The sequence below is a fragment of the Pyxicephalus adspersus genome, chromosome 8 (assembly GCF_032062135.1).
Source record: "Pyxicephalus adspersus chromosome 8, UCB_Pads_2.0, whole genome shotgun sequence".
Taxonomy (NCBI): Eukaryota; Metazoa; Chordata; class Amphibia; order Anura; family Pyxicephalidae; genus Pyxicephalus; species Pyxicephalus adspersus.
Window position 1 is genome coordinate 13,829,589 of NC_092865.1, and position 11,791 is coordinate 13,841,379.

Below are 11,791 nucleotides of genomic sequence, written 5' to 3' on the forward strand. Positions count from 1 at the left end.
CGAGAGTGAATGAACTCCCGTATGCCTGCGCAGGAGTTACGTCATCCTGGTCCAGCCAATCAAGATGGCCAAAGATCTTAAAAATAAATTAGGAGATATAAGATGGGGCGCCATGAGACTGAACAATGGCAGGTAAGCATAACAGGATTTAGTTCCGCTTTGGAGCAACTCACAGTATCACTTATACAAAGTTCCCAAAAAAGTTGTACCTGTAAATGATAACCTAAACCCTCCTGCTACTTGCATCATTAAAAGCGTAGCTAAACTCAGAAAGTTTACTTTACATAAAAATGGTAGACAACCCTTTTATGTAAAATAAAAATTCTGTTTGTTTATTTGTTTTTTAAGTGCAACACCCATTTTTTAATAAAAAAAGGTTGCAGCTATGCACCCTAATTCTCGATTGCCTAGGCGATAGAGGATGAATGGGAGCGCAAAGCCTTCCAAGATACCTATGTCACGCATCCCGGGAGGATCTTGGGTGCTTCTTCTGAGCATGCCTAAGAGCCTTTTCGTGAAAAGGGAAAAAAAATGCGAATTGTATGCATGTGCTGTGAGATCGTCAAGTTTTTTCCAACCTACATCACCCGCTCTTGTGTCTGTGTTGGGCGACGTAGGAAAAATAACCCTAAAGAAGAGGCAGAAATGGAGGCACCAGGTGGGCCAGCTCGGAGATGGATTCTGGGCTGACGCAAAACCTGATGGAAGACACCTCCGGATCGATCGGCTGTGCTGCGAGAGTGAAGGTAAGTGGATTTTTTTTTCTGCATTTTTTTTAGTTTACTTTCTCTTTAAGCCTTCCCCAATTAGTAGACAATTCCTCTCTCTAGCGTATTCTCTTATGAAACCAACACTTATGGATGTGTTAATATGCTATGTCCCCTTCTGCATATAGTAATACTTTCAGCCATTCTCCACAATGAGCATAGTAATTGAAACAGCAGATTGACACTTCAGGAAGTGTCAGTTCTGGAAGACACTTCAGTGGAAGATTACTTTCAATGATATAATGTTCGGAGGTTGGGCAGCAGCATAGAGCTAAGTATTTATTGGTTTTTTGTTTTTTTTCCAGCTACAGCTTTGTCCAGAAACTTTGTGTAAGTAGCATTATTAACTTTAAAAAAAAGTTTTGGCTTTTGTTTTAAAAAAAGCAAAATAATATAATATTTTTTTAATTGTTTGATTTAGTTTTTCTCTTTAGCTAAAACATTGGGACTTCAAACATGAACTTTGAATGCACATTTTTATTTTTCAAGAAGTAAGACCATTTAAATGCATCAGTAAATAAAGTTAATTATGTTTCTATTCTCAGAAATTTCTTTTTTACTTTCAGAGAAACTATATATTTTGATAACCCAACCAATGAGTCACAGCAGGCTTGTTTGGAGATTTTTGTAGGTTATAGCAAATAAGGAATAAAATTTCTTTAAAATGTTTCGTGCTACAAATTACATATCATTTTCTGCTTAAGCCGAGTAGAGACTACATCGTCAACTAACTTGTTCATTAAGTTACTCTTTGATCTTTTACCACGGGTAAGTTGGAAATTTCTTCACACGCATATTTTTGACTTTCTATTTTAGACCGGTGTTCTTTTGGGATTGGTTTATAGCATCAGTGATCTTGGGTGCTGCGTAGTTAGTAATGCATTATTTACATGTTAAATATTTTCCATTTTTCTGACATAAATCGTGGAATGGATTTTGTACAGGGCTTGAATTTAGACAAAACTACATTCTAAAAACCTCCATTGCCAGGGGTAAAACGCAGCTGTGGAAAACTAGGATTCCATATCTTACTAAATTTTAAAGTATTGAAGGGGTGATATAATCATTTGTGTAGATTAGCCTTATATTGTAGTGTAAAGTTTACTAAGTCCCTCCAGTCCCCAGACCCCAGAGCCCATTCTAATTTTTCATTATTAGTATACATACATTATTTTACAGTCATCGTTTGGTTGGTCTTCCCCTTCTTGTCCAGTGGAATAGCCCATCCATAGTAGTGCATGGAATATATCAATGCTGTTCTACAGAATGGAGAAGTACTATAAGCCTAGACCAACATGATATCACATCTATGGGGCATGTCCATGACATCCTGGGGTCATGCATAGTAAATTGATAGATGCTGACCATCAATTAACCCATAAAAAGACAAGGAGCATTAATTCTGGGAATCATTTAATGCAGAAGACCAGCAGGAAGTCCCAGAAGCAAGGAATCTGCAGAAAGTAATGGTAAGCATTACTTTAAACATTGATTTTGCCAATTACATTTTTAATGTATGTGTTGGATTTTGGGAGATTTTTTTCTTCCTTTCTATTAATGTCAGATAAAACAGAAAGTTATGGAATTTCTCCCAGCATGCTGTCTATTTAATGTGTTGGCCTGAACAAAAAGTAAAGGAAAATCTCTCAGTTTACTGCCTATTTCATACTCAAAATGGAAAAAAAGGCAGAAGCTGGAGATGAGGTTTAACATTTTGGCTTCTCTATAAGGAAATTAATAGTGAATATACAACACACCAAATACTCTCTCCCTGCCATTTGTGTTTTCTGCTATTATTTTTAGAGTGTTTTTAATAATCAGTTTTTTTCATGCTGTAAAATATATTGAATACACAATAAATTATTAGATTACACCAAACAACTTACAATTCCATCTAAAGAAAATAAAACATGTGCAGTAGGTCTGATCATTTCCTCTGCCATTTGGCCTAAAATTAAAGCAAAGTAGGAACTACTAGCCTGCATGTGTGATTGTTTTTACTTATGCTCTGAACATGAAATTAACTGGATTATCAAACAATTGGATTAAAACAAACCTATTCACCCTTAGACATTCACATGAAGATTACAGTAAACAATACATATTATCATGGGTGCAAACCTCAATTACCATTTTATGATTCAAACAATGTACTGTATTGATTTATATTTGTAATAAAAATAACTTTTCCTAGCAGCTAGTTCTGGTTTAGCCATAACCTGAATTAGTTGCATCAGCTCTGAAAGGGAGATCAATAAGAACCATCTTAAGTAACAGGCAGCGGCACCTTTCCAAGTGTTTGCAGCTTATTAAAGCCATTTATAAACACCAAACTGATCATTTTAGATAGTGGAAAACCATCACTAATGAGGGAATCAGCGTTACTATATGTTTAAATTGATCCTGTAAAAAATGTTAAATATTTAAACCATGAATAGGTTTTTAAATGTATTTCTCCTTGTTTGGTTGAAGGAATACCCTCACAATTAGCATCAAACACCACTTTGTGCACCACTCAGACACCCAGATCTGTCACATGGGAACAGGGAAAGAAGCTTACAGTCTCTTTAAACTCTAAGTCTACTATTGAAAAGGTTTGCAAAACTATGAATTGCAAAGGTTAGATAATATTTGTAAAACATTCTTACCAACCAACAAATGAACAATGACCTGGGTAGCTGAAAACACTGTGGAGCTATTCACCCTTAAACATTGTAACATAGGACCTCTTCACTCAATTTTTGTTCCCAGCCCTTAGGAGCCTCTCAGCTAAATGGCAGGTGCCCTGTGTTTGTTAGCATGTTGCCAAAAAAGCTTCTAAAGAACTGACTATGTGGCTTTTTTACACCATAACATGCCATTTATTGAACAGTGTGACCAAGCTACTACAAGACATAATAATGTAAGTACATTGTGGCCCATTGCAATGCAAAATTTATTGCAGGTGTTCGATGCATTGTGCTGCAAAAAATAGGCTGGAGCTTTTTTGTGCATAATGACAAACCACTAGGCTGCCTAATGCAATATGTCTAACTACATGAAAGTACATTGAGTGACTAACCAGATAAAAAGTACATTTGTTACAATTTTTTAAGGATGAATTGCTCAACAGTAGCCACAGCTACAGCAGTCAGTGCAGGCCTAATGTATAACTAATTTCCTGCTTGTAAAGAATATATAAATATATAAATGTGAAGCCAAATATTTGAGAATAGGTAACATCAACATACTATCAAAATATTTTTACTACAAGAGAGTTTCAGTAACCTTGAACATCAGCTGCACCAAATTTATTTGGGTAATCCATATAGAAGAGTGTTCCTGTTGTATAAACTGCACCTGCAGACATTCTTCCATAGCAATTGATCACATTTCACCTTTATCCCTTTAGAGAAGATATGATTTGTGATTGGTAGCTTTGGGATACTTGGAATATTGTTCTTTACTTTACGTTCTGCATTAACTGGTTTGTGATTCAACTGTTTCCCTCCCACACAAATATTTCTGATTTTCCCTGGAAGGTTTTAGAGAAGGAGTAAAATACACTTCTCTGTCTTCTCTCCTAGGTTTATCAACAAGGACCAAACAAACACAAATCAATTTCTTTCCTTGTTTTCCTCTTCTTTCTTCTGTATTATTTCAAATTGAATTCAGGCATTCTCATGTCGCCTCTTGTCTGATTCAAGAGTTAAAGAATAACTTTGGGCAATACGTAAAATTTAGTATAAACCATAACAATAGATGCTTCTGTGTGTGTGAACTTTGGTTTTGGGGCATAGACAGGCAGGAAACCTAATTACCAGTTTAGATATTCATATTTTATAATTCGCTACCTGCTTGCTTTTTTGTGGTCCTCAATATGCTCTCTATGTGGGTGGTTTCATATGGACTAGTGAAGTATATTTTAAATATCCAGATTTCATACTAAACAAATAAGAATATTCAATAATATAAAAAATAATAATGTAATACAGACAGACAATATGGTACAATCCCATCTATTTTACACTGCAAATTGGAATAAACATTAAAAAGAAGTTAATCCAACATAGCTTAAGAACAAGTAAGACAAAGAGTGTCATGCATGAGTTGAAAGTCTTATAGATTCTATCCAGTTGTAAAATGACTTAATTGGTGAAGAGCAAAACACATAGGTAACATGTTTTAGACGTTTGAGTCTCCTCCTCCGTTGGCATTTGGCAGTGTTAAATCTGTTGTTGTTCCTTTGCTGACACAACTGACACCATAATTATATTAGATGTAAAAAAGATTGATTTCGGTGGGGGAAGGGGGCAGTTCTTTTGAGTTAAGTAAATGTTAAAGCTGCCTAACCTGGTTTCAACAATTTAATTACTGAATATAGGATAGGAGACAGACAGGCTTTTAGTAGGCAGAAGTAACTAATAAAAACATTTTATTTGGAGATTTATGTAGTCCTAATGGTAACATAGAGCTACTACACTATATACAAACAAAGTGTGATAATATATCCAAGACAAGGCAAAGTACAGAACAGTTGCTTATCTTATAATGTGTTTACAATATCACATGGGTATGTTAAAATGATGTCTCAAGTTCCCGACCCGTTTCACCATTAGGCTTCCTCAGGGGATGGTTAAGATGAAAAAAATTAGAACAACCGTAATGACTGGAATAAAAGGGGGGCTCATGGGGATAGCTATGTCAAAGTATCCCAGTGGTATCACTGATACAGATTTATTGAGACCACACCGGGGAATTTCTGAGGATGTGTTTAGATCACGTGAAGAAAGCGCATGAAACTGTTCTTGAGATATTTGAAACAGGTTTCGGTATATTCAAGAGATGGGAGATTGTAAGAGTAAAATACTGTGAAAGAGAATTCAAAAGATGTGATGTGGAAAACCAAGTATTCATATCTTATTATTTGAAAAAATTGCTCTGTCACATTAAATAGGGCGTTAGTACATATGGGTTACTGGGATGTCCACAATAGTCATTGGTTAGTCTCTGGCTATTAGGGTAGATGAGTTGATGGGTATAATTGGTGTATTGAAGAGGTTTCCTAAGAACTGAGAGGTAAATTCAAGGCTTCCCCCATGCTAAAAAAAGGCCATCTGTGGATCACCGTTTTAATGACAAAGTTGATAAATGGAAAAAAGAGAATTGGAATCAAAATTCACACCAAATTTTAACAGGGGCACTGAGGCCTAAATAGAGATAAACGTTTGTTCTGCTAAGTTTTCATCTTCCTGTAGTTCACAATTCTGCTCCTTGTCAGATGAAAGAGTCTGTTGTTGTGTAATTTAAAGACCAATTTAACACTCATGTAAAATGCTGTTAATTTAGTTTTAGTGCAGCAAAAATGGTAAGTGGCTGTTTGCAGCAGTTCATCATGAATCTGAGTTAGAGCTCTGCACTTAGCAAACATTAGGTTCCCTGCTGATTGAAGAGCTCCAATGCTATATGTTCATACAGGCAGTTTTTAACTGCTGTACTGTGATGGTACACCACTGTCAACCTGCTAATCATGAACATGATAGGGAATTGTTGAAATCTGCTTTTTTGGCAGATATTTTTTGAAGTGGTGATGCCACTGTGGGGTGGTTTTTCAAGGGCATTAATGCAATAATGTTATATAGAATTACAAATTCTTCAGCAAAAGCAAGAAAACATGCAAATACCTAAAAGTTACCCGAGTGGTGTAAGAGTGGTGTAAGAGTATGAACTTAACAATTTAAAAACACAGAGGTATTTTGAGCCGCTGAAGACAGATAGCAGTGATCCTTTACTGCAGCACTATTGGGGGACAGGCTGTATTACTATGGCTTAATAAACTAACTGAAAGGCAAATCTTTGATCACTTACCATTTTACTGAACCTTGAGTATATCAGTATTATATTAAATACATTTTTATTTCTGACAAATAGAAAGTTTGTGAACTTTTAGAACTAAGCTGATTGCTGACACTCACAATATCTAAAAAGAATACATTTTCAATATTTGAAAATAATACATTTTTAATCTGCTGAGGGCATCTGTGGAACACGATTATAGGGAAGAAGTCTTTACAGGAAAACATAGAAGAAAAATTGACTGTCTTTAGAATGTTGTTAGATAAATACACTTATCAGTATGGAGTCTTGGGAAACAAATGTAAGAAAAACAAATCCAGGCCAATGGGGATAAATAAAAACAGAAAGGTTGAAATGAGTATTTGGCAGTAGGAAATACTCATTTCGAAATCAAAAATGATGTACAAAATTTATTTTACGATGTGATCTTTTATGGGCTGACCCGCATGCCATTAGATATCAAAAACGTGTAGGTATCATTAGGTACAAGACTGTTTCTCCAGTGCTGTAGGAGACAAGAACTCTGACCTACAAGCTATCAGTAGCGCTAACTGGGCTACGAAACCCAATAAGGTAATAACTGTGTTGTAGAAGCCATCGAATGTATAGGAATGCATTGCCAAACCATGTTGTGTTTTTGAATTTTGATGTTTTTTGAAAGGCTTTTTTCAGAAAGCTATGTTCAGTAGTTCTCTGTATTACATTACCTGCCAGACTCTGCTGAGTGGGCACCCCCGTGTCAAGGGTTTAGTATACAGTCTCTTCCCGTTTGTTAGCTTGTTATAAATTTGTCATCTGGAAGCTGAACCAAGCACTAAGAAAAACATTGAGCAATGTTCTAGAATAGTCTAGTTGAGCTTTTTTTCCTGCTAGCAGGCTGCATGCCTGGTAAGGAGCCCTTGGCCTGGAGCTTAGGCTTTTAACTCCCTTTGTCCTGGAGAAGGATATTGCTTGCCTAGATAAGCGTTTCTCAACCAGGGTACCGTGGAACCCAATGATTCCTCCAGAGGTTGCTAGAGGTTCTATGAGCAATGAGGAATTTATGACTCTCAGTTCAGTTTAACTGATATCAATCATCTCTTTGGCTATCTGTAAGGGTACAATGACCAGCAATGTAAGTCATTCTTCCTAAAGACCACCACACTAATGTACTGTGAGCTGTGAATATAGTAATTACAGTATAATAGGGGTTCTCTAAAGACCTGAAAGTAATTTTAAAGGGTTCTCCATATAAAAAGGTTGAGAAACACTTGCCTTGAGACTCAGATTCTGCTTTTTAATAAGTGATCGGAAGCTGCAGTCAGAGTACTGTAATTAAGTTCCGATAGATCCTTCTATTTTATGGAGTTATGCTTATATAGTATCAGTGTGCTCCACCCAGAGAAAGTTAGAAAGAGAAGTTCAAGGTAGGAGAGGTAGGAAAGAGGAGATAGGTTGAGTTGAGAGAGATAAAGTTGATTTTGAAGTTCTACATTTTCTTTCATTCTCATCCCTTCCTCCTAAATTTCATAATGATTGGAAATATTATCAAAGCACTGGACTTGACTTGTATTACGGCAAGGAAATAATTAGGGAGAGATCACTATCTCCAACATATGCAGTCAGTTCAGATCATTCAGTTTACCCAAGTCATACAGAGAGAATGGGTATTGAAATTGCCAGGAGAGGGTTTCCAACCAAACACACCAAACAGTACTACATACATGCCATTCTTTCTTTATTCCACCATTATGACGGTGAGCTGCAGAGGAACCCTGGCAAAGTAAAAACATGAAATACATGAAATGTATGAAATGTATGAAAACATGAAATGTTGATAGCTATGACATGAAGCCCCACCAATTACCATTAACCATCTTTCCTCTGCCAGGTGCAAAAACTGCACTGCCCCAATGTACAAAGGCAAAGGCTAGAACTGTTGCTCTCTTCCATCAGTAGAAATACCTGTTCATAAATCTTCCCCATTAAGGGTTAGCTATAACTTAACAGGCGTCCTTTGGTGAAAATAAAAAACGCCATTGTTTCAGTCTAAAATGTGCAGATTGCATTTTAGTTATAATAAAAGATCATTCTGGTTAGATGCCAAAAATAAAATGTCAATTTTGGGTAAAGTCCAACTGACCCATTAGTTGCTACTTTATATAAACTAATTTGTAATTTTATTTTATTGTCCCTTTTACAGGACTCTTATAAACATTGTAATGTAGGTGAACTGGCCCTGTGTCAGGTCTTTGTTCTACCTACACAATTAATAAGGAAAATTCACAGAGGGTTCCAGACTAATGGTAGAGATTGTGTGTCACAACTTGCAGATCTGAGCTTCTCAAAGACACCCAAGATGGGAGCCAAAGGAATGACCCAACTCCCCCCCCCCCCCCCACCCATGAGGAGATTTAGGTTTTGCAGCTTGACATTCCAAGGTTCACTCTGGTGAAAGATTTTGAGCTGATAGAAGTTTAAAACAAAGAACTGAAACATATAGCAAATTGTGTAATTCTAAAACACAATGATCAAATAGCTTTAAGGCAGTGCCGAATTAGAGGCAAATTACCAACTGATGAACATAATGAACCAAGGATGAGGCTGAAGCTTTAATTAAATTGGTAGCTTCTTATTTCTACATACAGGGACTTGAAAAAGAGACCAACATTGGAAAATGGATACAATTATATTCTATTTAGAAATGGAGGAGTGGCACCTGAATATTTCAAATTTATGTTTGAGAACTGCAACCAAATCTGTAATTTTTTTAACACACCTTGGATTCGGGCCAGAGTTGTTCATCCACTTTCCATTTTTCTTTTTTAGGGCCAAAGACTGAGGGGTACGAATAAGAAAAGCTTGGAGTATATGGGTTCAATGTACTACACATAAATTTGAAACTGTGGTTTATCAGATGTGCTGGTTTTGGAAGGAAGAGTGGATGGAAGAAGATGTAAAAAGATGTGATTCTATATGAGTAAGTTTATGAGATTGGCATTCCTTTCATGATACACAATTTGCTATCAGATGAATGGTACGGGATGCTCTAGCATGCCTAGTTATAAAAGGCTGTGAATGGTACTGTCAACCTAAATTTGGGAAAAAAAACAAATACAGTATTTCCCAAACCAGGAAATTGAATCAACCACAATGACCTTCAGCCCCTGGGACCTTTCCCAGGTTATCAACATAATGGATGGGTTTTGTTTGCCATTTGATTATCGTACTTTGGTAGGACAGCTCATTAATTAGTACATGTCAATGAGCAGTGTGCAAGGGAGTATAGGAAGGGTGGAGACATCTGTTCCTTGCAACAAAAATCACATCCATCACGCAGCCATATTTCAATAAACCTACATATTTATAATATTTATAATACATATACTGATTTTTTTATATATTTTAATAATATTCACTTCAGTAACAATAATAAAGTATACCCATGGGCAATACTTTTTTCTTTTTTTAGCTTTGAATAGAGGAGGGCATGGTTAAAATCATTGGCATATTTTTATGTTTTTCTGTGTCCTGATTGGAGAGATTCATCCTCTTTATATCTGTTTGTGATCATTGCCCAGAAGGAGATGGCCAATCAAAAATTGTTTTGTTGCCATTACAGCAGGAGGAGGAAAATATTCTAATGGAGACATTTTCTCTTGCTAACAACTATTTAACAAATGCTTTTCCACTGTTTTCCTACTTTATATTGTAATATTGTATATTTATATTGTATATTAAAAACATGCAGTGATGAGGACTCAACAATAAAAGTTTGGGGGTTCTAAATATTCCCTAATCTAATAAAATCCAAAGAAAAAGTTATTAAATTCAGATATACATACATGAATGGTATTAATCATTGATCATTTTTTTTTTTTTAAACAAAGGAAGAAACGTTCTATTGCCAACTGTCAGAAACTGTCCATAGAAACCAGGAGAAGCTGGTAGCTCTGCTGATGAATATGTCAATGTGTGTGTTGAAAAGTAAGGTGGTATGGTTGGTCACTGGGCATCTTCAATTCACCTGGGATTTTTTTTAAAGAAAACTTCCATTGGTTCCTTTTCTGTCTGTCCAGCCTCAGATAACAGCAAACATAAAAAAAGACAGATTGATTAGCAAGGTTAAATAAATATCTCATGTATTTATTCATTTGCAGGTACTCATTCATACATATTTATGAGTGTTAAAGAAGCAATTTGGAATAAATATATGAAAACAGACATTGCTTTTGTATGAAACTGCATAAATTAATATTCAGTTTGTCTTGTGACTTGTATATATATATATAAATAAATATATATATATATATATATATATATATATATATATATAGATAGATAATTTTTCACATTAAATGAAAGATGAATTCAGGCTTTCAGTGGGTGGGGTTCTGTGTGCTGATTGTCAGGAGTGGAAAGTACTCCAGTGGGTTAACAGGAAGGGGAGGGTACAAAAAAGAAGGCAGAGCAGTGTCACACAGGTTGAAGAACTGCTGTCTCTAGCATTCTTCTAATACAATGTGGCCTAACAGGGTGTAGGGTGGCATTAACAAGGCTGCAGGAGCTGCTTCACTAAGTTAATTGTGGGGCAACATCAAGTTGAAAACTCTGGGATCTTACTAGACATTTTGGGATCCCAGTGTCTTCCATTGATTGGGACATATTTTATCCTCCCTCTTTCAAACAAAAATGGGAAGCCCCTCCCCTTCTGTTTTTACTGCTGCAGCAGTAAAGAATGGATGGCAGCCTAGAGCCTCCTGAGATACCTATGTCAAATATTCCAGGAGACTTTGGGCTTTTCCCCGCAATAAAAAAGTGCTGATCTCACATATGTGTAGTGAGATTGGCACTCTTCTTTTACATTTCAGAAGTATACATCACCCTTTCTCGCGCTTGCACAATGTGAGATAGAGTGATAAAGGCAGAAAAAAAAACACAGAAGAAAATAGCGGAACTCTGCTTTTCGTTTGTGCCAGGGCAAAGAAGGAATCCAGGACAGCTCCGGAAAGAATCAAGGCCAGGTATTAAGGGATAGAAAGTACAGTGGTGTCCTCTCTTCATTCTCAGCCCTTTGACTGGACACTTGAAGAGCAACAGCAGACTGAGAGGGTCATCGCTTTACCAGGTATGTAGTGGGTAGGGCACGGGTGGGAACACTTTTTTTCAGGAATGGGCACACGTGCCCACTTATATTTTACAAAGAATTC